The sequence below is a fragment of the Squalius cephalus genome (assembly GCF_949319135.1).
Source record: "Squalius cephalus genome assembly, chromosome: 10".
Taxonomy (NCBI): domain Eukaryota; kingdom Metazoa; phylum Chordata; class Actinopteri; order Cypriniformes; family Leuciscidae; genus Squalius; species Squalius cephalus.
In genome coordinates, this window is record NC_137131.1 from 2,344,165 (window position 1) to 2,368,011 (window position 23,847).

The following is a 23,847-nucleotide window of genomic DNA, read 5'->3' on the forward strand; positions in this document are numbered from 1 at the left end:
GCTATAATCGGTTGTGTGTCATTAGACTAATGTTTTAATACCGCTGTTGCTCTGTTTTTAACATTTCTGTATGCATTTTGTTATTGTAACTTCACAACAAACTGCATGTTTCCAGAATCAGTAGAGCTTTATTGATTTTTTCCCTGATTTACAGGAGCACTTACTGTACTAATGTACAAGAAGATGCAATATAAACATCTTGACAGCATCATAAACAGAGAAGAACATATAAAAGACGGTATATGCATGCACTTTAATGCAAGAAAGGTAAATGCAACATTTCTGCCATAACGCATGCACAGAGGGTGTAACAGAAGTGTGCAAACAGCAGTGTGTGAACTCTCAGTGAGTCCTGCTCTTATTCAGTCAGTTCTGCTGATCACCGCACGAGGCTGCGCGCTGCTGTCAGACGCGCGCGCTGGACACAGAAGAGACTCTCATCACGCGCGCCGGCGGAGAGGAGCGCGAGCTTCGCATCGCATCGCATCGCAACGCATCGCGTCTGTCCCCAGCGCTCACACCGCGCCGCATTGAGGATCGTACCGTTATACAGGAGCAGCTCGAAATACCCGGAACACAGTGCGTAAAATCCACAGCCGAGGCTTCATTGTGACTGCGCTTCAGGTAAAGCTCCTCTCCATAAACTTATGCTTTTACAGAGACTTATAGCCACTGCATGTGTCCAACTCTAGGATTCTTATGCAGAACATCTTCTGAGATGTATAATACGGCTGGAGATGTGTCTTTAAGGCAGATCGTGGCATATATAGAAGGGTTACGCGCAACTTGTTGCCGGTAGTTTGTGTCTGAATCAATAAGCCGTTTTATCTTTAATGCGTCTTTTGTTTCCGATATTATCGATATGTGTATTTGCCAGAATGAAAAGTTGAAAAGAGTTGCCTATATATTCTTTAGACACCGACTGAGATGATCATCTATTGTTCATTATCAAAATCTGCTGATATAGATCGAAATGGTTGTTAATGGCAGTGATTCATTGGATTAGTTTGGCAGATCGTTCAAAATATTGCAGAACATGTTGTCTATTTGTCAACTTGGCGGTATTTTCCAACATATAGGCTATACATATATAGGCTACTGTATATACAAATGCAATATAGGGTGAATGGAGACTTTTTTTGTAGTACAAATTATCACACTATGTTATGAAACATTCTAGTTTATCATTTTTAGTAAACGAAGAATATTGACATAATGATGCAGATGATTAAGCGTGTCCCGTTTTCACCTGTATTCACTCTTTGTATCTGAAATGCATGAGTTTCTTTGTTTCCTTTGCATTGATCGATGCATATTTTAAAGGTGACCATGCTTTTCCCACCACTGTAACTCATAATTTAATATCAGGTCAGTATTGAAAGCTGAGCAGTGTGCTGTAGAAATATCAACTGAACTTCTCTCTCTGTACGTGTGCTTGAATGAACGGAGGCTTATGGCTCCTTAGTGTGTTACTGGAGTGATCACCTATTGATCAGAATCTAAATCTGCTCAATTAGACTGGAAATGATTGATTTTTGGTGTGATTTATTGTTTTGGTAGATAATTGTCAATAGCATTTTGAGGCTACAGTTCTCAACTTTGCAATATTAACCAGCATGATGTGCATATTCTTAAATATGACATTTCTGTATTTCTTTGTACTGCATATTTGCTTGTGTTTTTCAACACTGTAATGCGCTCTCGACATTTGTCATTAAAATAATGCCATTTAATACTCAAGTGATGGTCTCATATGCGACTGCTGTATGTGAAGAGGATGAGAGAGCATCTCTGTTGTTTAAAAACTCTCCAAAATAACATTTAGGCTCTATGATTATGGTCAAAACAGTATTTTGATGTAGCATGCCCTTTGATTATCTGAATTGCGTCACGCTTTGTTTGTTGTGAGATAATTGAGTGTTTAATGAATATCACAATGAGAACCCTCCTTTCTTTTTAGTTTTAGACAGTAATTATCTTTCCTTATTTCTGAATTGGATAATGCATGCATGCATGCAGATGATATGCTTTAATGCATTGACGAATGAATGCATAGAATGGTTAATTATGTTAATTTTGCTAATCATAAGTGCATCATGCAGTCTTTATTCAGTAGATGTTTTAATTTGTGCTTGCAAAATGAATGATCTTTTTTCAATAAGTAAAGAAATGGCACTATTAGTTGCATTCTATCTCTGCACCCATGATTGTTTTGCGTTTAGATTGCTTAAAACCGCATTCCCCACTGCACGTTTACACGTTTGCTTTATCTTGTAGTTTCCAGTAAGAGCAAGGCATCTTTGACCGCGTGGTACTTATCCACATCGATACGTCGCCATCTCTAAAGGTTTGTCTCCTGAGCGAGCACATGTCTTCTACGTGTGTGGGAAAAACTCAGTTTAGCTGTGTGTTGACAGAGTTTCGTCTCTCGTTCATGAACCGGTGGCTGTGTGCCCCTTGTTGTGTGTCGACATGATCTCAGTTTAATCCTCAAGCGTCTCGGCTCTGTTCTCACTAATTGTTGTCATTTACCCAGCTCCCCATCGGGCCCCTTGGAGCCCGCATTGGAACTCGATATCCAATCAGTGATTTAGATTATCCGATTAGGCGAGTGATGTATGTCCAGAGATGCCTTAAAGTGTTGCGCCCTCGGATTATCCGCAGCTAATGAAACTTGAGTTGCGTCAGTGTATTCCAGCTTGCATGTAATTATCACATTAATTTTTAATGCTCCCATGCAATTATAAACAGAGTGATGTGGCAGTATTTATGACTGTCATTGCATTCCCATGCATTTGCTGAGTGCTATTGACAGTTATGTTGATATGCGATATAATGCGACTGCAGAGGCCTGTCAGTAGCGCTCCTGTCCGCATATTTTCCACACAAGCACATGCATGCTGCAAACTCACATAAACTAATGTGTTATAGATTCGTCTTGATATATGTCTCGTGACTGGCAGTGTCGCCTTCGGGTCCTCAGAGTAAAGGCTCGGACACGCGGCCCTCTTTGATAGATCGTGTGGAAGAAGCGACGTGCCACGGACACCATTGATTACCTTTTACTGAGTCTGAGTATAAACCTTAGCGCAGCGGGACGGCGAGGGGGGAGGGCGTTGATGTATGTTGCCTGAGGGGCGGTAGAGATGACAGATATGGGTTACAAATGAGAGCGGTTTTATGACTCCTGGAAGGAGGACCATCAGGCCCGTTTAATTGATCTCGGTCTGGCTTTGGAGCTCTGCAGTTTTGCACCTGCTTTAGGTGCCTCTGCCGCAGACCTTTGCTTAAATGATCTGCTGTGTTACGGTCCCACACCTGCTCCGAGATCCGGTTTATGCCAAAGGAACGCGACCCCCCGTGTTTCCGGCCTCGCTGCCTTCCCGACTGTGTGGGCTTTTCAGCCAGTCGCCCGTGAAACAACGGCTGCTTTCTCACTGTTGTTGTAAAGCAGAGTGGGCGAAATGAACGTGGTGAAGTTTCACAGCAGAGCGGAATAGTTTGCTTAACATTTAGCACTGATAACAGCTTACTGTATCAGTTAAACATAATAAAAACTTAATTGAATCTTTATATATAGTCAACATGGATTTTGCATCCAGTGTTACAAAACAAAACATACAGTATTTCTATTGTAGGGACTTTTTGCCTACCTTAAAAGAAACATATAAAGTAGGGGGGTCCGAAAATGTTTGAGAAATCTAGGATCTGTTTAAATAAGCAAAGTTTTATGATGTGAATTTTAATCACATTGAGATTTTGTTTTGCTGTCAAATATTTTCAAAGAAACGTCAAGCAACACATTGAATAAAACATGAAACTAACTAACTTTCATATGTGTTTACATCATTTCTGGCTGCATTTGCTCTACTGCTCACAATAAATGGACGTTCAATTGAAACATTACATTCATTTAGCTCTTATTCAATATCTTTTGCTTTTTCGTTTTTTTTTTTTCCGCCTGAACAAGAGCAATGTCAGAGGTGTGTATTTTGTGTACTTCTTTGATTATTTCTGTAATGTGATGTAATTCAGAGTGAAACTAGATATTTAATGAGAAAACTATGTCTGGATTTGATTTTATACATTGGGAATTGATTGGATTTGGATCATGAAAAGTGTGAGTTCCATATTAGAAGGTATTGCGAGACCTTAATGTTTTGCTAAACAATGGCTGATTTTCTATTTGACCATTTATTAACATCATCCAATAACACACTGTGGCCATAGTGACATCAGCAGACATGGAAAGTAGCTTTAGATGCAGAGCAAGTTATGATGTTTTGCACACATATTTACACAGGAATGTTGATTTGAACAGAGAATTTGCTTTGTTTCAAACCTCACTTTTCATTCATTCCATCCTCAGTCTATTATCCACAAGGCTTTATACCTTTGAAATAAAGAGTGTATTATTAGAATGAACGCGAGTTTGCCTCAGTCGTGAAGCATGCAAACAGCAGTGGAATAAAATGAAAAGCTGTGTGTATTTTTCAGGTGACAGTGATTACATGCAGGTCAAGTGGCTTTTTCAAGTGCGTTTTTTGGAGCACCACAACAATAATTCAATAATTACTGTCATTACTCTGTCAGGCTGTATTACTGTTATTCAAAACGGTACCCTTGAGAAAGAGTCTTTATTTGAATTTGGACCAAATTAAATGATTGTGCTATGCAACAGAGCCTCAAAAAGCATTGTGCATGCTTAATTATTGATGTTTTGCATGTAGCGGTAGAAACGCTGGGTAAAATCTTTAAAGACCTCTGTGAGACGTGTTGCTTTTAGCTTGTAATATGGGAAACGTTGGGCTTATGGCACTCAAGGTCACTTCATACGTTTTCTCTGAGTGGATATCTATCTGATCTTGAAAAGACCAGATGTAAATCCCTCTGAAATGCTTTCGGGACGGATTTAACTTCATGTGGTGGATCTGATACGCATTCTGATCAAAACTGGACAAGTGTAAATGCATCTATAAATGCATCTGAAAGATCAGATTTATATTAGTTTTGCAGAGACACATTTATGTGGTCAAGTGTAAATTAAACCGTTTTAACAAATCAGATCCGATCTAGCCGATCTAAACAGATCCTAGGATGCAAAACCATTTAGGCTCATTCATACACTAAATGTTATTCACAAATTTATCAATCTGTGTTTTCATTCCAGTTGTTGCTGATATTAGGGTACAGCGGGGCTAAATGCACTGGGGTAAAAGGCGCATTTATTCTCTTTTAAACCACTAGATGGCTCACCACTTTTTTTAAAGCGTAGGTATAATGCCCTTTTCACAAGATGTAAAATAAGTCTCTGATGTCCCCAGAGTGTGTATGTGAAGTTTTAGCTCAAAATACCCAACAGATATTTTTATATAGCATGTTAAAGTTGTCACTTTTTGAGGGTGAGCAAAAACGCACCATTTTTGTGTCTGTTCCTTTAAATGGAAATGAGCTGCTGCTCCCGGCACAGGGGGCGGAGCTACAATAGCTTGTGTCCTTTTACGTCACACAGACATGCACTGAATATTTCAAAAACTTTTAGCCTTTTATGTTCAAACCGGAGTCAGATGATGGAGAGACTCAAGAAGAAGTGACAACATGTAGAAGCAACAGGATGTTTCTGAACGGTTAGTTGATGAATTTATGTAGATGATGTGTAGTTATCTTCTAGTCATTGATTAGCATATTCTGTCTTGATAATCTATAAATCGTGTTCAGGGGGCGGGGTTTATGTAAATTTTAGGGTTTGTGATGTCACTAACCCTGGAGGAATGTGGTGTAGTCTCTACCAGCCGTTTGTTGTAGTCCTTAAAAAGCGATTTCTTTAAAAGCAAATATCTCCCTTTGCTCTGAACTTTGAGTGTTGTAACTTTGCAGATGTTGTTTCTGCTCAAACAGCAACATTACACACTAACTAAAGTTAGAAAAGTGAAATCATATTCAACCACCCCTTTAACAACCACTTTTGATGATGAACGTGGAAATGTGTCTGATCCTTGACGCGATCGCAAAGTTAATCCTGTGCTAATTCGTTCTAATATATAATGTTTTTCAAATGTTGTAGATGTATGTAGCAAATGAGAACCGATAAAATGATTAACTATGTTTTAAGACAAAGGTCTTGTTAATGATTTTCAGTTTTTTTCCAAGGTAATTTAAGCGAAAGGGTTCAATAACGTAAAAATATGGTATTTGGTGTAAAAGTTCCCCTTCTGTCGGGGCGAAAGGCAAAGTAATTAATATGATAATTAACAGCTGGCTGACTTTTCCATTTATTAAGTTGGGTTTCCACTTTAGAGATAACCACCATATTTATAATGAATCCATCATATTTAAAAAGATTATATTAATCATATCATATAATAAAACATCATATTTACTTGTTACTACTGTAAAGTTTAATAAATTATTATGAGATCTCATTCAGTGCTTTCAGAATATTTACTTTTTAAAATAATTTTGTATATTTTAATGACAGTGTATTAAACCACACACACACACATATATATATATATATATATATAAACCAAAAATAGTACCAACTTCGCTAAAGTGATTGTTGTGAACACGTACTAACTTAGACATTTAAAAAACATATTTTAACTAAAGTATGTGTATAAATGTGTGTTTTGTCCTGTGTGTTTGTAAAAGGCCAACCTTGCCACCACATACATTTATAAGTAAAAAAAACAACACTTTTATGATTTATTTTCACACAATATCTGTTGCTCCATCAATGTTCAATAAAAACATAAATATTTTTTCTCCAATCACACACTATGAGAGCAGTGAAACTACTCACTTTTCTTAGGACGTGCCTTTATCCCCGTTGCACCATTTACTTTTTGTTGAAAACTGTTGCATGGCACATTGACATAAAAAAAGACAAAACATCCGCATTTTCCTGACTTTTGGATCCCACTGTACATGATGGATCATCATAAAGAGACGTGAGAGTGAAATCTGTTGTGAAAATAATCAAATGTGAAATCGACTCCCTCCTCGCAGTCTCAGAGTGCAGTTCTCTTTTTTCCCGTCGATGCTGGTCATCCAGTCGGATGTTACCATGGTAATTTAGCTTGGCTGGATGAGTTGGCATTTGTCTGAGGAGACGGCAGTAAATACATGTTAGAATGTCTCACGCGGGCTTCTTTATGAGTTGCATCAGACATGGATGTGTTTTCCTGGAGAAAGAGAGCTCTGCTTTGTTGCTCTGTCAATGGTCCGTACATCGCCCGCAGTGCTTCCTGGCAGACGCACAAACCAAATATATATAAATAAGTATATTAACCATAATTAATTTTCATGGCATTCAGTGGAAAGCTGTAGATTTTCAGTAGTAATTAACCAGCACTAAACAGGCCATCTGCGGTTGCTTTAGAGTTCCCCGAGGACAGTTGTGTTGCTCAAAGGTTGCTCTATCATTGAGACTTAATGTCTCCTTAATATGTCTCTAAATAGAAATGAGTTCTGAGTTTAAGCATGTTTCTCTGTTGAAGACGAAATAAAAACGCAGATGCCTATATACAGTAGTAAGAGAGGATGGTGGATAACTCAGATCATTTGGTCTCGGGAGAATTTGTTGAGTTCGTATTGAGACTTTGGTATCTTGGCAAATCTGAGAAACACATTTTGAGATGTTTTCTGAAACTCTAGAGGAGATGCATGTGAGATTTCTGGACTCTTTTTCACAGAAGAAGCATGAGACTTCAGCAAAACACTCAATTTGCTCTTCATCTAATCTCAGCGCTGTCTAAGAAATATGTTGTGTCAAATTTATTTCTATAGTGCTTTTCACAATGCACAATGTTTCAAAGCAGCTTTACAGATAACGTTTATAATATCTTCATATATTCATGCCATTCGTCACATTTAGCAGACTAGAGCTGGACGACCATATAGTTTTGCGATGATATGTAATTATTTGTGAAATTTACAAGCAAAGTAAATCCAAATTATTTTCAGTGAATATCCAGTGCTTTATTTAAAGAGCTGGGTGATAATAGTTTACATTTTACAGTTTACAGTTTACATAACATTTTAATACAAGAAAGCAGTTGAGATTTGCTATACTGTAAAGTATATATACACATATAGCTGTATGTATGTGGATAATGTTGGATATACTATCTATGCAACATCATATATATGAGATATGAAAGAGATCTACTTTAAGAAGTTAACATGAAGTCAGAAACATTATTAAAGTAAAATGGGTTGTAGAAGTCATTTTATATTGACTTTGCTTTTGGAATTGAACCTCTCAGGTCTTTTTTTTTTCCTCTCTCGGTTTCATTTCTTCCCTCTTAAAAACTTTCACTCTCCATCCGGTCTTAAATTTTAAAATGCTGCAGAATTATGCAGGTTTCCATCCCTCTGTGTTCACTTCAGGGCTGGAGCGGGTCATGTGTGGCTACAGGCTTTTCTCTGAAAACCCATCTCCAATGATGCTGGATGCACTCCAAAAAATGCAGGGTTGTTTCAACCCAAATTTGGGTCAAATATGGACGAACCCAATCGTTGGGTTAAAAATGTACAAATTGAACCCAATGGCTTGGTTTGTCCACATTTGACCCAAATTTGTGTTGAAACAACAAAGCATTTTTCAGAGTGTGTGTTCGGACTCGGCACTCTCTGTCTAATAATGTTCCTAGGCCTCTAGACTGGGAAACTGGATGGTCAGTGACTCTCCGAAATGCTCAAGAATCATCCCGAACTGCAACCCACGCACAAACCTCAGATTGGATGAACTGCATCGTCCCTTCGCTCGCGGTAGCCATCAAAATAAGCCCTCAATACCAAACATCTCCCTGAAAATGATTCATCTTGTTGAGTTATTGCCCGTTGTTCACCTCTATCTTTCGAGAGCGCTGCAGTATTACTGGAGCCATTCATATTTGATTATGGCTATTGCGGACGGCCCCGGCACAGCTTGAGGAATTCCAATCTCTGCGAATGCGTGTTGACTTTGTGAGCGAGTGGCGTTTGGTCAAGCCGGAGACCCTACATCACCAGTGTGACACGAGCCCTGCCATCTCAGGCAAGCTTTGATCAGGTCCGCTGATGCCCCTCTCTGGTCCCAGTCGCACAGCCCTCCTGTGACCCTGGGACGAGGACTTCAGTCTGCATTCGGCTCCGGTGATGGTGTGTGAAATAATGACCCTATTACTCATGATATGAGTCAGACTTTCAAATTCAATCTATTTTTTTTTTTTTTTTTGCTCTCAAAAACTAGACTGTCTGTATAGAAAACAGAAAAAAATAACATTTGAAACCTAATATTAAAACATAGACACATTGCTAAAAATGTAAAGCCTTGTTTTTGTGTGTGTGTGTGTGTGTGTAAGTTGTTGTTTTGAAGTTTTTCCATCACAAAAAACAAAACTGTGGTAACTTGGTAATTAGTAGACTGTCTGTATAGAAAACAGAAAAAAATAACATTTGAAACCTAATATTAAAACATAGACACATTGCTAAAAATGTAAAGCCTTGTTTTTGTGTGTGTGTGTGTGTGTGTAAGTTGTTGTTTTGAAGTTTTTCCATCACAAAAAACAAAACTGTGGTAACTTGGTAATTAGTAGATAAATAAATATTATGAAGATCTAATATTAGTTTTTTTTGTTGTAGTTTTGAAGTCTAATTACTTTCCTATTTATTCTCTTAATGTTTTTTTTTTTCTATTATGAAACCAATTAGGAAAGTGAATTTTTAACTAGATCATATTTTGCCCCCACATTGTTTATATTTTCCATAATATAATATACTATAATATAATATAATATAATTTAATTTAATTTAATTTAATTTAATTTAATTTAATATAATATAATATAATATAATATAATATAATGTAATGTAATGTAATGTAATATAAAATAATATAGTGTTTAACTTTTATTATATGATGAATCACATTTTCATCCAGAAATTCGCATCATTATAATGCAAAAAACTCAATAAAAATGCAAATAAATAAATAAAACAAAATACGGTAGCCTAATACATAAATTGTATTTTCTGGACACAAAGTTTGTCTTTATGAATTTGTAAATATTGTGAACATTATTCCAACATTTGTCTGAATTCATGCTCTTTCATACATTAATTCCTAATGGATAAAATCAGCCCTGTAATATTTTCTTCCCTATTGAAAATACATTTTCTTTTTAAATGTGACATTACAGAAGTAGAGTTGTGATTTCCATTGCATGTTTATTTAGCATTATCGGTCTCTGCATGACATTCGAAACTTCATCCATACGATTTTACTGCAGCAAAACAGTATTTTGTGACATTATTGCAGATGCATTGAGATTTCTAATGCCGTCTTGAGCGCTGACTTGAGGACGGCAGTGTTTCAGTGACAGTGTGCAGTTTATCTCTGACAGTGTGTGTGTGTGTGTGTGATAGTCTGAACCAGAATGATGGTGGCATGAAAGAAAGAGAGAGAAAAGAGAGCTTGCCTGCTGTCAGGCTGCACGACTCCAGCTGATGGTCTACGGCTCAGGTGTGTGTGTGTGTGTGTGTTTGTGTGTGTGAAACGGGAAGTTAAAAGCTTGACTAAATCACACAAACTGCTCTGCAGAGGGAGATAGGCTATTCTGCTGGTGGGAAAGAAGATCTCTTTAATATGTCGATTGTTTCTCCTAGACATTAATGTGATAAAACAGAAAGCACATGGAGATTTCTCCTCCTCCTCAGTTCTTTCTCCTGAGAAATTAATGATACAAGAGCAAAAAGAGAACAAAAGTTCTGAAACAGCCATTTTAGCTTCGGCCGAAATAGTTGAAATCATCAACTGAAAAACGGCACAGTAAAAGTTTGGTTTAACTTGAAAAAGTATGACAGAAATATATTACTGTAATGAAATGTACTTCTCAAACAACAACAACAACAACAATGATAATAAACTTATTATTATTATTATTAATGCACTATTATTATTAATGCACTAAGATATTTTTTCATTCATGTTTTAATTTACACTTAATACAAGTTCACTTCACTTGTACTGGATCTTATTCTTATTTATTATCTTATTAACACAATCTTTTGTTGTAAGTTTTAATTACATTTGTAATAGATATTTAAATTGTTAAGGTTTTATGAATTAATTTCAACAGACAATTTTTTATTATAAATTCATTTAATTCAGATTAATTTAAATACATAAAAGTAATGAAAAAGTAAATTATTATTATTATTATTTATTTATTTATTTTACAATTTTACGATTTTTCTAATTATTTTTTTTTTTTATATAAGTTAAAAAAAAAAAAAAAAGGATTTCGTTTTTTGGCCAAGCACATCCAGAATTTTCGGTTTCGGTCCATATTTTTAATTTCGGTGCATCACTATTCTGTATGATCTTATATCACATTTAATCTGCATCACATAAGCCTCTCTAGCATCTACTGGTGTTGGGAAACTCATATCGGTGGTCCACTAAACTAAAGACTCTATTAAGACTCGCGAGCTATGAAAGAGCAATATGATTTTCCTCGGGGAGCTGTGCTGAGGCCGGATAGTCTCTCGTCTCACAGTTAATATGATAAAACACGAGAGCCCAGATTCATGATCAGCACATTCTAGCCTGAACATCAGTAACGATAAACGCTGATATAGAAACACACTCTCAGATTGATAATGCACAGTATATACACATCTTTCCTTTTTGCTAGATTGTCTGCTCTTTTGTTAAAATGTAAATTAGTGACAACACAAAAGCTGTACTGGTGGATTTATGTTTATGCCGCATGTATGGAGTGGTTTATGAGTGCATACGGATGCATGCATCACAATAGCACGTGCAGATGAACGTTTCAGCCTGTTATTATTTGCTTTGCGTTGTATCAGATTATGCCACATGCTGACAATAACATGAATATATTGTGTGTTTTTTTAAAGAAAGGATAGCATTCATTATAGTGTGGGAGATGCTCGATGGGGTTTAAGTATGAATGTTTACATAAAAACATTTGTATAGATATGGCAGCATGTATGCCTTGACAATTGAACATCCAGATTTTAATCATCTCTGGATTTGTGTCTCCTGAAGTGTATGTGCTCTGAATTTCCTGTTTTTCCGTGTGTAGAGCTTGAGTGATCGAATTCAGGCGTAGTTCAGAACACTGATCGCTCAACAATATCAGCTGACGCTCAGCTCCACCTACTCATCTACTATAGTATTTAAGCTCATTCAACGAACGCTCCACATTTACACCACCTTCACCTCTTAGCATCTTCATAATAGAGCAGTGGATTCTGTATAGAAACTCTATGTACGTCGTAATCATTGTATCTCCTTCTGTAAACATATGCTAAGAAACATTTGGTTATTAAAAGGCTTGGGGGATTTGTGCTTAAGGATGTATCTCAAGCTGTCTTAGAGTCTAAGCCTCTCGCCAAATCCAAAGATTGTCAATACATTTCATTCTCAAAGTGGTCCTGGTCCAGAAATATGTTTAGTTGTGTGTGTGTGTGTGTGTGTGTGTGTCTGTCTACATTCACACTGGATAACAAATGTGGCTTGTTCTGTTTCTATGCTCAAATAAATTTTTTTAAATGAAATTTGTTGGTTTCTGCCAAATACTTTATTTAAAAAAATATATATACATTTTTTAGGGATGTCAAGCGATTAAAGATACATTTTTAATCTAATTAATTACATGATATGGCGATTAATTAATGTAATTCATCGCAAATCAGAATTGGTTTTAACCCCAAAAGATCATTTAAAGTGTTAAATGAGAAAAGCATCATATAGAAGCTTTTGAAATTTTTTTTTTTTTTTTTTGATTCAACGTAGAATTTATTACACATAAACTTTTAGGCTTCAACGGCCACGAGGTTGAGTAAATGATTTTCATTTTTGGGTGAACTATACCTTTAATGTGATACTCTAAATAAGAATCTAAACCTGCCAGTAGGTGGCAGTAAATGTCTAAATGAGTGAATCATTGTATCATTCATTCATTCGATTCGTTGAAACGGCTGAATGAAGTAAATGACTCTCTGTATGAATGAATGGACCATTGAATCACGTTATTGATCAAAACACAGATTCATTCAGAAACGAAACACGCTGTGTGACTCGGAGGCACATAGCTTTATTAGCTATTAGCATAGCTTTATTAGCTATAAATATTAGCTATGAATGGCTTCATAGCTAATATTTTCATTTGCAAAATTATTGTCTCTAAAATAAAACATATCAACTTCTTATTTATTGAACTGTTGTATAAAATCAATATCACATATGATATAAATATGAGACAAAAACTCATACAGGGCATGTTTGCCCCGATATCTTTAATTCGTCACCAATCAACTCTATGAAATGTAAGATGAACTACGCTGGTAAATCGACAGCCCATAGATATTTCCTGAATATTTGAATTAAATACTTAGTACTTAAGTGTATAATTTACTAGAAAATTCAATTTAACTTAATGGTTTAATATTTAAATAAGTCATAGAAGTTTATTTTTTTGGCATACTTTGGAGTCGACTAAAGAATCGGGAACCTTAATGAATGTTTTTTTGTAAGATTGTGTGGTGTGAGCTTGTGTTTCTCTGTGTCTGCTGTAAATCAGCAGGCCTATGCTGTGAGCCGTATAAACTCCTCTTTCAAGTTATGATATGACCACCGCACATCTGTGTTTAATATCACACTGTTATAAGCGCACGTTTAATCTGAGGATACAGTGGGATTTGATCCAATGATGCATATCTTGGAGCGATTGGGGGGGGTGCCGGGCCGGGACGAGCCGCTGGGACTTTGCATGCGTTTCCCTGTTGTTTTACTGCTTTGTAAGTTAATTCCCGAGAGACACGACGGTTCATCTGAGCCGGTCTCGGACTGCCCCAGTTCTCCTTCATTAAAACACAAGGATGGGAGATTTCCCACAGACTAACAGTAATCACGCTGGCTCAGCTCCTACTCTGATGTGATGTGATGGGAGTTGTTGTTGTTGAGTATGAGAGATCATTCTTGACACATCGCGGTGGACGCCGGTCTCTGGCATTGTCTTGGCATCGTTTGTGCAGTTTCGAGATGGTCAGACGCTCCTCGTTTGATGCAGAGGACGTCAACAGCAGATGCGCATCGGAACAGTGCCTTTTCACGCTCTATTTTCAGCCAGATGCGAGTCCGCCGCGTCCAAAGCCGTGACCTTTCTGTTGGTCATGGGTGAATAGTTTGGAGGCAAATGGAGCGCTGGTCATTTCTGCTTAATGAACGTGTCCGGCGTTGGACGTGTAATGTAGATTGCCAGGGGTAAATCTGGTCTACACACATCCTGACGATATTGTTAACAGCGGTGTGTTTTAATTATGTCTGGGCATGCAAGCTAGTTATCACAACTAATTTACAGGCTTTCCCCTCCTTTATATGTTTTATGGTAATTTCATGTCTTGGTGATTTAGCTTGATTGCTGAAGTGTATATTTGACGATTTGCACAGATTGTTATTATTATTATTTTTTTATAATAATCGAAAGATTAGCATTATTGTAAAACAGAAAATTGTTGTATTAATTTTACATGTTGCATTAAATTATTGTAATTGGTGCTCCAAGCGACTGATGGTATTACTGTGCTATATTTCCATCAAAACAGAATCCCACAATGAAATATTTGGATCATATTTCACCCACACATTATTATTTATTAAGAGATTTATTTTATTTTATTTCCTAGATTTGTAATTATTTTACTGTATTTTTTTCCCCATGACAATTTCTCCCCAAAAGTTCCCCCTATTGTAATTTTTTTTTTTACTGAAATTATTATTTGATTAGCTTATCTGTGCATTTAGAGAAAAAATATGAGAATAATGGCGGACAAGGGTGCTCGTCATGAAAATAAAATAGGCTTAATCTCTAAATTGTATCTAAATTGTAAATCTCTTTTTTTTGCGTTCTTTCCTCTTTGTGAGGAGAAATCTAACCTAACATGTTCTTGATAGTTTCACCTAGTAATACCAAAGTGCTATTTTAGTGTATACCACATTTATAGAAGCTTCATAGAGAATAACTGAACACAGCTGAAGTGAAAACATCCACACATTTGTTAAAGTCACTTTCCAGTCAACTCTAAAATACATCAGATAAAGACTGAGAGAACGATGAACCTTCATCTGCGATCTGAACCCCCATCGCACATATAGATGGATTTCTGATTTAATTTTTCCCTTCGGTTATTGCAATCAACCCAAACTATTCCTACTCTAAATGAAAATGACATTTGAGCGAGACACATACGAGCCTCCCGTAATTGGTTCAGGCGGCTACTTTACAAGGCACAGATTTAAATGACATAATTCCCCGTGTGATGATAAGAGCTGTGGGTTTAATTATGGCTTTATCTGGCGAGGTACAGTGTCACGTCATCACCTAGGTTTGTTTACCGCCGGTGATTTACTACTAAAGGCGCCTGTTACGTGCTGATAAACCACTCATTACACACAAGGTCTCCAACACGGATAAACGATAACAACACCTGGAGTGGAAAGGCGGCGCCGTTCAATTGGGATCCGTCAGATGTCACGCTTCTCAGACGCTTACGGTTACGCAGCGATTTGCCTTTGCTTAATTATTTATGCCTTGCGTTTCCTTGCTGTGCTTTTTGCAGACTTGTAGATGAAAGGTTTGCATTTGAAGCCTGTGTGTTCAGTTGTGACGTGTGGCATATTGAAATTAGTTTCTGTGCGCTCTCGTCGTGCTGATATAGTTGTGATGTTGCTAGCATGCGCGGGGGTGGACAGACGGCAGTGTGTTGCTGAACTCTGAAACAAATAAAAACGATGTTCTGAGGGGAAAAGTAATTTCATTTAATTATTTAATCGTGGCGTGTGTAATGTCCCACTTATCAGGGTGGGTCAAGAGTCTTTTATGTTGAATTGACTGTCAGATGACGTTCTGTCTCTCGACCCTGAGCAGTGTTGGCGTTTAACTAGCTGTGGCGCTACTAGCTTACATGAACAAAACCAAACCAAAAACTTTTGTTTACTCATGACAATCCAAACCCTAAATGGTAAATCTGTATTTTATAACTTTGTAATGGTATTTCTAGTTATACTAGTTGCATTTAGTGTGAAATTATTAGCAAACACACACACACGCACGCACGCACGCACACACACACACGCACACACACACACACACACACACACACACACACACACACACTTGTAAATTTATCTTTAGGAGGACATTCATTGACACAATGCAATCTCTAGCCGCTTACCCTAACCTTACCCATCACAACTAAGTGCCTAACCCGACCCCTGACCCTAAACCGACCCTTAACCTCATTATAACCTTATCCATAAAACCAAGTCTTGAAGTCTTGACCCTCAAACAGACCTTTAAAGGCTCTCAGAGAGAGAGGACCGGCCAAAATGTCCTCACTTTACTCTCTTTGTCCTCACTCCAATGGTCTAAAACTCAAACTGGTCCTCACAAAGATAGTTGTACAAGTACACACACACACACACACACACACACACACACACACACACACACACACACACACACACACACACACACACACACACACACACACACACACACACACACACACACACACACACACACACACACACACACACAAGAAACATTTATGATTATTATCAATGTTGAAAACAGTTGAGCTGCTTCATATTTCTGAAGAAAACTGTGATACATTTTTGCAGGATATTTTGAAAGTTTAAACGTATCTATTTGAAATAGAATCTTTTGTAACACTCTAAATGTCTTAACTGTCACTTTTGATGAATTTAATGTCCTTGATGAATAAAAGTAATAATTTTTTTTAAAAGAACAGACCTTGCGAGATAACAGAATAAAGATAATACCCCCCCCCCCCCCATATACTATAATATATACTGTAATATAACTATTTGAAATTGTGAGTAGCTTGTAATTGATGTGTTTTCCCAACACTGCTCTGGGAATATTATATAGTGGACAGAATGTGTACAAACCCTCATCCATCACAACAGGAGTGTGTGTCCAAGAGGAGGTGTGTGTTCACACTGCTGGCAGCACATGAGGAGCCGCAACTGTGTATTTCATCTGGTCTCCGCTGCCATAAATCCACTGTTGCGTCACTCCAGGTCTGAATGCGTGTCTCTTGTTCGGCACGAATCCTCCTCGTGCTCCTGGAACGGTCAGCGCTGCCAAACCTCCAACTAATTGATTTGCGTCTGGCTTTGTGCCTGTGGACACACCATGTTTTCGGTGACCACCTCTATGGTTCTGTTTGTTTGTTTGTTGTCCATTCATCGCTTCATTTGTCCATAAAAGCTTCTCTTATACACGCCACTATTAATCCCACTGTTTCAGTTTGATTTCCTCTATTAAGAGCTCTGACATCCAAAGGTAAAAAGAAATCCACAGACAAAGGTGTTTCTGAATAACATTTACTTGATGCAGTTAATATGGTTAGTTTTGCATGCATCCATCCATCCATCCATCCATCCATCCATCCATCCATCCATCCATCCATCCATCCATCCATCCATCCATCCATCCATCCATCCATCCATCCATCTATCTATCTATCTATCTATCTATCTATCTATCTGTCTGTCTGTGTCTATCTATCTATCTATCTATCTATCTATCTATCTATCTATCTATCTATCTATCTATCTATCTATCTATCTATCTATCTATCTATCTATCTATCTATCTATCTATCTGTCTGTCTGTCTGTCTGTCTGTCTGTCTGTCTAAAAAATGAGGATTAATTTGTTTAGAGTCATTTTCAGATTATAAAAAAATCTTGAAATTTAAGTGTATCTTTCTAATATTACCAATTTCCCTCCTTTCTTGTAAGCATTTGTAGAACATTTGTTGTTGTGAGGTTTATTCTCAAATAAACCTGGTTAAGATGATATTTGATGATTATTAAGAATATCATTTCCACTGTTGCTCTAGTAAATGCTGTTTTGGCCGTCATACGCAGCATGTATTGTTCTATTGATACCTGTTATTCAGTGTGAAGCCAGCTGTCCGTCTGGACTCATCCAACAGCTCACCGTCTAAGCTTTACAGAAAGACCTGGATCTGAATAGATTTAGAGACAGTCTGACAGTCTTAGATACCCTTAACAAAAGGGTAACACATTCTGGCTGTTAAACTTCTTGCATTTTCATGTGCAAAACTGAATGCAGCAGATTCAAAACCCATGACGTCAGAATTTGAGTTTTTGGCAAATCTATTTTGCAAGTGTTGAGAAAATAGTACGTAGAAAATCATGGCTTTGGTCTTTAATGTTGAGATTATTGTGTGCACATCCCAACATCTGGCAGGTGCTGGACAAAAAGGACTACTAAATAGAAAAGATTGAAATGTCCGCAACACTGCTTACTCCCATATTTTAATAAAAAAAACAACGTTTCGACCCTACTGGGTCTTCTTCAGGCAAATGGTAAAGCACATTTGATACAGAGATATGTAGGCCTTACAATCAACTGACCCACCCTGTGATTACAATTAGCTTGATTGGGTCTAAACAAGCCTAATGACCCCACTCATTATTGAATTAAGAGAACAATTGCATAGAAAAAACAATCAACATACACAGGAAACAATTCCATATATATATATATAAGTTAACCCCAACAACACATATTAACCCCACAAAAAGAATTTTGGTCTTTAATGCTCATAGTTTTTTTTCCCCCTCTCTCAAGCATCAACTGATTGAAAAGTGACTGGAGTTTATTTTATAAGTGTGCATATTTTTTCTGTGGTATAACCTGACATGTTTTGTAAGGTGTTCAAGAGCCATTTCAATACGAAATGCATCAACAGAGAAAAGAAATCTGTTCGTCAAGCCGATTCATAGTGACATAAGTGAGGGAAAGGCATCTTAGCTTTCATAGAATGTATTGCATATTTTGTTATTGCAAAAGCATGAAATATTTTCAATGGGTCTGTTATTTCTTCATACTATTGCATTAATATTTTCAGCATAATTGCTGCTGCTGTTGGTCTGAGCAAGTTTTCTAAAGTCATGTGGACAATAGTGTCTATGTCGGATCTCTGAAAAGGCATTATTACTTCATAAACCAGAGGAAGAATGAAGTGTGGATATCACTCGGCATTAAGAGTGGAAAAAACACATTCACGCTAATAAACACCAAGAGCATATCAAGAAAACTGAATAAAACTGGAGTAAAATGAGAAAATAGTTCTCAGAAATCGAGCTGAATAAAGCTATTCCGTGGAAATAACATGAACACTCATGAACATGATGAAAAAACAATTTCTTAAAGCGTAATAGTTGACAGATTGAGTTGTTTGAAATATCGGACTCATCAATAGTCCACATGTTGTTTTTCATAGGTTGCTTTTTCATACAGTAGTTCAGGAGACTTGGAGTTCTCAGCTTTGCTTCATTGAAGTATCAACTTTGTCTCAGATGTTTCTCATTATATTTTCTATCTTACAATCTCATGCAGTCTTGCTTCTCAAGTAAATGTACATTTTTCCAAGGCTTTTTTATGTATTGCAACTGGAAAATAAGAGAGAGATATAGGAGACTTCAGCTAATGTGTTCATTTGTTCTCAGTTTAATCTCTGCGTTCTTGGGAAACAGTTAGATGTTAAAGAGATCTCATTTGTGATTTTACTTCCCGTCGGATTTGTATAAGAAAATAGTCGAGGCACCTAAGTATGCTAAAATGCCTTTTCGTGTAGCTGATAAGCGTCCATCATGCAGTGTGCCAAAACAGATGAAATCCTCTGTTTGATGAAGACGACAATAATTCAAAAATATGTCGCTTCCAAGTAGCATTTTAGTACAAATGTTTGAACTCATCAATATTTGCTGTGAAATCTGCAGCAAATGAGCAGCGAGCTTGATAAGTCTGAAAGTCTGGGAGCGCTGCCATGCGCCCGTGGATGTAAACTTGCTGCACATCCAGCAATCCGTGCTGTTTTTTCCCAGCGTTCCCTCACTGCATCCTAAATGAATTCAGTGTCGGCGAACGATAGCGTCTTCTCTATGGCTCCTGTGAGAGCGGTGCATGGAGGAACTGCTAACAAGGACAGTCTGACCACAGAGAACGCCACACTATCACAGAGATCTCTGTGTGCTGGGGAAAGAGAGGCTTTGTTGTGTTGCTTTACACTGCTTTACACTGGTTTACACTGCTTTACACTGCTTTACACTGCTTTACACTGGTTTACACTGCTTTACACTGCTTTACACTGCTAGACGACCATATTATAACGGGGATGCACACAATGCCACGATTCGCTTCACTCCTTAGTTACTTTCAGTTGGTTTTGGGTGACTAACTATCTATCTATCTATCTATCTATCTATCTATCTATCTATCTATCTATCTATCTATCTATCTATCTATCTATCTATCTATCTATCTATCTAAAACTGCGGTTTTTGAAAGAAGTCTCTTATGCTCAGCTCACCCAATAAAAATGCTAATATTGTGAAATGTAATTACGATTTAAAATAACTATTTTCTGTTTTAATATATTTTACAATGTTTTTATTTCCCCTGTGATTCTCTTCAAATGATTCTTTGATGAATAGAAAGTTTAAAAGAACAGCATTTATTTGAAATAGAAATTTTTACCATCACTCTTGATCAGTTTAATGAATCCTTGCTAAATAAATGTATTCATCTCTTTAAAAACAACTTCAACTTTTGAATGATTGTATATATATATATATACTGTATGTATGTGCTGATTAATTGTTCACAATAAGACCAGGAACGCATTGTTAGCAGAGTATTGACAAATATAGTCAGTATCCGGCAAATAATTACTTTATATGAGGCTTTTAACTTTTCCCCCCTTCTTTTCCAGTAAAAATATCTTAAAAGAAGATGCATTTGCTTAAAAACCAAAATTACTGAAGATATCAAGTCTGTTTTTTTCTTGTCTTTGCCAATGCAGTAAGATCAGATACACTCATTATTAAAGATACTTTCTCTGAAAACTCATGTAGTGTTTCCTCTCAAGTAAATTGATTGTGTTCCAAGGATTTTTATATATTTTAACTGGACCAAAATACTGTAGACGACACCAGACAGTCTTTTGTCAATGAGAAAACAACGTGATACTCCATCCCGCCGCTGACCTGGGCATCTGTGCATTTGTGCGCGGTTGTTACCAGACTAAATAGCCTTGCCAGACTACAATTGGCTTCAAAGTCTTCTTTAGGCGGTCTGGTGCAACCGCTGGTGCGTGAAGTGGTGATCAAAGACGTCCCAAGGAAAGAAGCGCAGACACATTCAACTCCACCTGTTTTTACCCAGTAGTGTATTTGAACCAATTACACTGAAAGTTTTTATCCTGAAAAGACACAATAGACACTTTCTGAAGCCATCAAAACGTCTCCTCCGGTTTCCGTCTCTTTACCATCCACTTAGACCTTTGTCTCTGCAGAAAACAACCTGAATGCATGGGATGTTCTGTCTTACTATGCAATTTCAGCCCAGTTAGCTAATGGTGTTTCGTGTGGAGTCGGCCAGCTCTATGAATCAGAGGCTGTTAATAGCCCATCTTTAATGCGGCTCACGCTGAGCTGGCCTGCGCTGGTCCCCGGGGGCTCCGGCTCTATGGCAGATCCATTATTCATGGTTCAACCTGGGCTGCTGGGAGCCAGTGACACCTGAAGCTGCACAATCACTCAGGGGTTTGAGGAAGATGCCCCTGACAGGCCTGGAGGACTTGAGGTCAGTCCACCCAAAGACCCGCAAACCACAGGGTGTGCCAAAGCCATTCCTCCACAGACGGATGAAGGAACATGAAAGCGCTCATGCCCTGTGAGTTTGGGGAAGGCCATGTGTTTATGCACTGCTCAAATACTCACAGTGTTTACGGTCCAGTTTTCTATTTACATTTCATTTCTACGTTTGGCCTATTACTTCAGTTTTGCTGTCACAATATATGAAATGTATTTATCATTCTGCACAGTATTTGGCCATTTTGAGATTATTGGTATCGGCGTTTTGAGTAATAATTGTGGAAATTCATCAGTTTGTTGTGCATCTTATGTCCGTGCATTACATAATACAGTACTATATTACATTATGTTATGTTATATTATATTATATTATAATACTGTAATGATGCAATGATGTAATGACAGCCTTAAATAACAAAATAAAGCCTCAAATTTAGCCAGAAAAATATAAAGCTACCAAAAAAATAAATATTTTTGTTAATTGACAGTTGACAGTGTTTGATCTTGTGAATTTATAATATAATATAATATAATATAATATAATATAATATAATATAATATAATATAATATAATATAATATAATATAATATTTGTTAAAACATTTTATTTGTTCATTGACATTTGAGCTTGATTTTGGGTCATATATTAAATATTAAATTTATATATGATTATATTGCATGTGATGGGTATTTGCAGATTTTCAGTTTTACATGAATAACCAATAAATGTTGATTTCTTATATGTTGATTTGATCCTTATTATTTTTTAGGAATCTTTGATGAATAGAAATCTTTTGAAACATTATAAATGTCTTTACTGCCCCTTTTGATCAATCGAATGCATCCTTGCCTCATAAAAGTATTATATACTGTATATAAATGAGTATTATTGTATTACATGTGTATGTTGGGGTATTTGCAGGGTTCCAGTTCTACGTGAAGCACCATTAAATGTTGATTTGATCTGGTTTCTTCGGCCCACAGCGAGAGGTTATTATAGGAGCCCACATTTGTCACCCACGATGCTGGAATTTGGGGCCAAATTTAATTTCTTTTAAGAGCAACATTTGTCAGCGAGGATGTTGTTCATTAACAGCACCTGCAAGTTTCAAATTGGAGTACAATTATGTTGAAAGCGCGCGACGCGAGACTTATGTGTAAGCGTTGCTTATGTATTTAATGAGTTTTGGCCAGGTCTTCGCTCATGTAAATCTTAGTCTCACAGAGGAACGTTTTATTGCTCCACGGTTGCTCTTTCTTGGCTCAGGAGACTTAATGCTGTTTTCAATTATTTGTTTTTGAAATATCAACTTTGTCTCAAGACTAAAAACAGACACAAATGAGTCAATGGTTGTCATACAAGAGTATTGAAAATTAATGTGCACAGCAGCTCAGATTATTTGATGTTACGAGAATATGAGGAGAAAGGTTTGAGTTCATTATGAGATTTCTGACTTTTGCTCACAAACCTTGGTATCTTGGCATCTCTTTTTGAGACTGAGGTGAGACTGTTTCTCAGGAGAAAATCTGAGATGCTCCATTTAAAGGGGTGGTTGATTATGATTTGACTTTTCTAACTTTAGTTAGTGTGTAATGTTGCTGTTTGAGCATAAACAACATCTGCAAAGTTACGACGCTCAAAGTTCAAAGCAAAGGGAGATATTTGCTTTTAAAGAAATTCCTTTATAAGGACTACAACAAACGGCTGGTAGAGACTACACCACATTCCTCCCGGGTTAGTGACATCACCAACCCTAGAATTTACATAAACCCCGCCCCCTGAACACGATTTATAGATTATCAAGACAGAATATGCTAATCAATGACTAGAAGATAACTCCACATCATCTACATAAATTCATCAACTAACCGTTCAGAAATGTCCTGTTGCTTCTACATGTTGTCACTTCTTCTTGAGTCTCTCCATCATCTGACTCCGGTTTGAACATAAAAGGCTGAAAGTTTTGACATTTTCACTTGCATTTCTCATTTGCATTTAAAGGGACAGTGTTCCCCAAAAAGTGCGTTTTTGCTCACCCTCAAAAAGTGACAACTTTAACATGCTATATAAAAATATCTGTGGGGCTAAAACTTCACATACACACTCTGGGGACA

General features: G+C 37.0%; 1 protein-coding gene across 2 annotated transcripts in view; it reads left to right on the forward strand.

Moving 5' to 3' along the window:
* The first annotated feature begins 342 nt into the window (after positions 1-342).
* Positions 343-23,847, forward strand: part of cdh22 (cadherin 22) — a 191,764-nt gene continuing 168,259 nt past the window's right edge. For both annotated transcript variants that reach the window (XM_079884341.1, XM_079884342.1), the window contains exon 1: positions 343-624. The gene's annotated coding sequence lies outside the window, so the exon portion shown is untranslated. The remainder of the gene's footprint in view (positions 625-23,847) is intronic.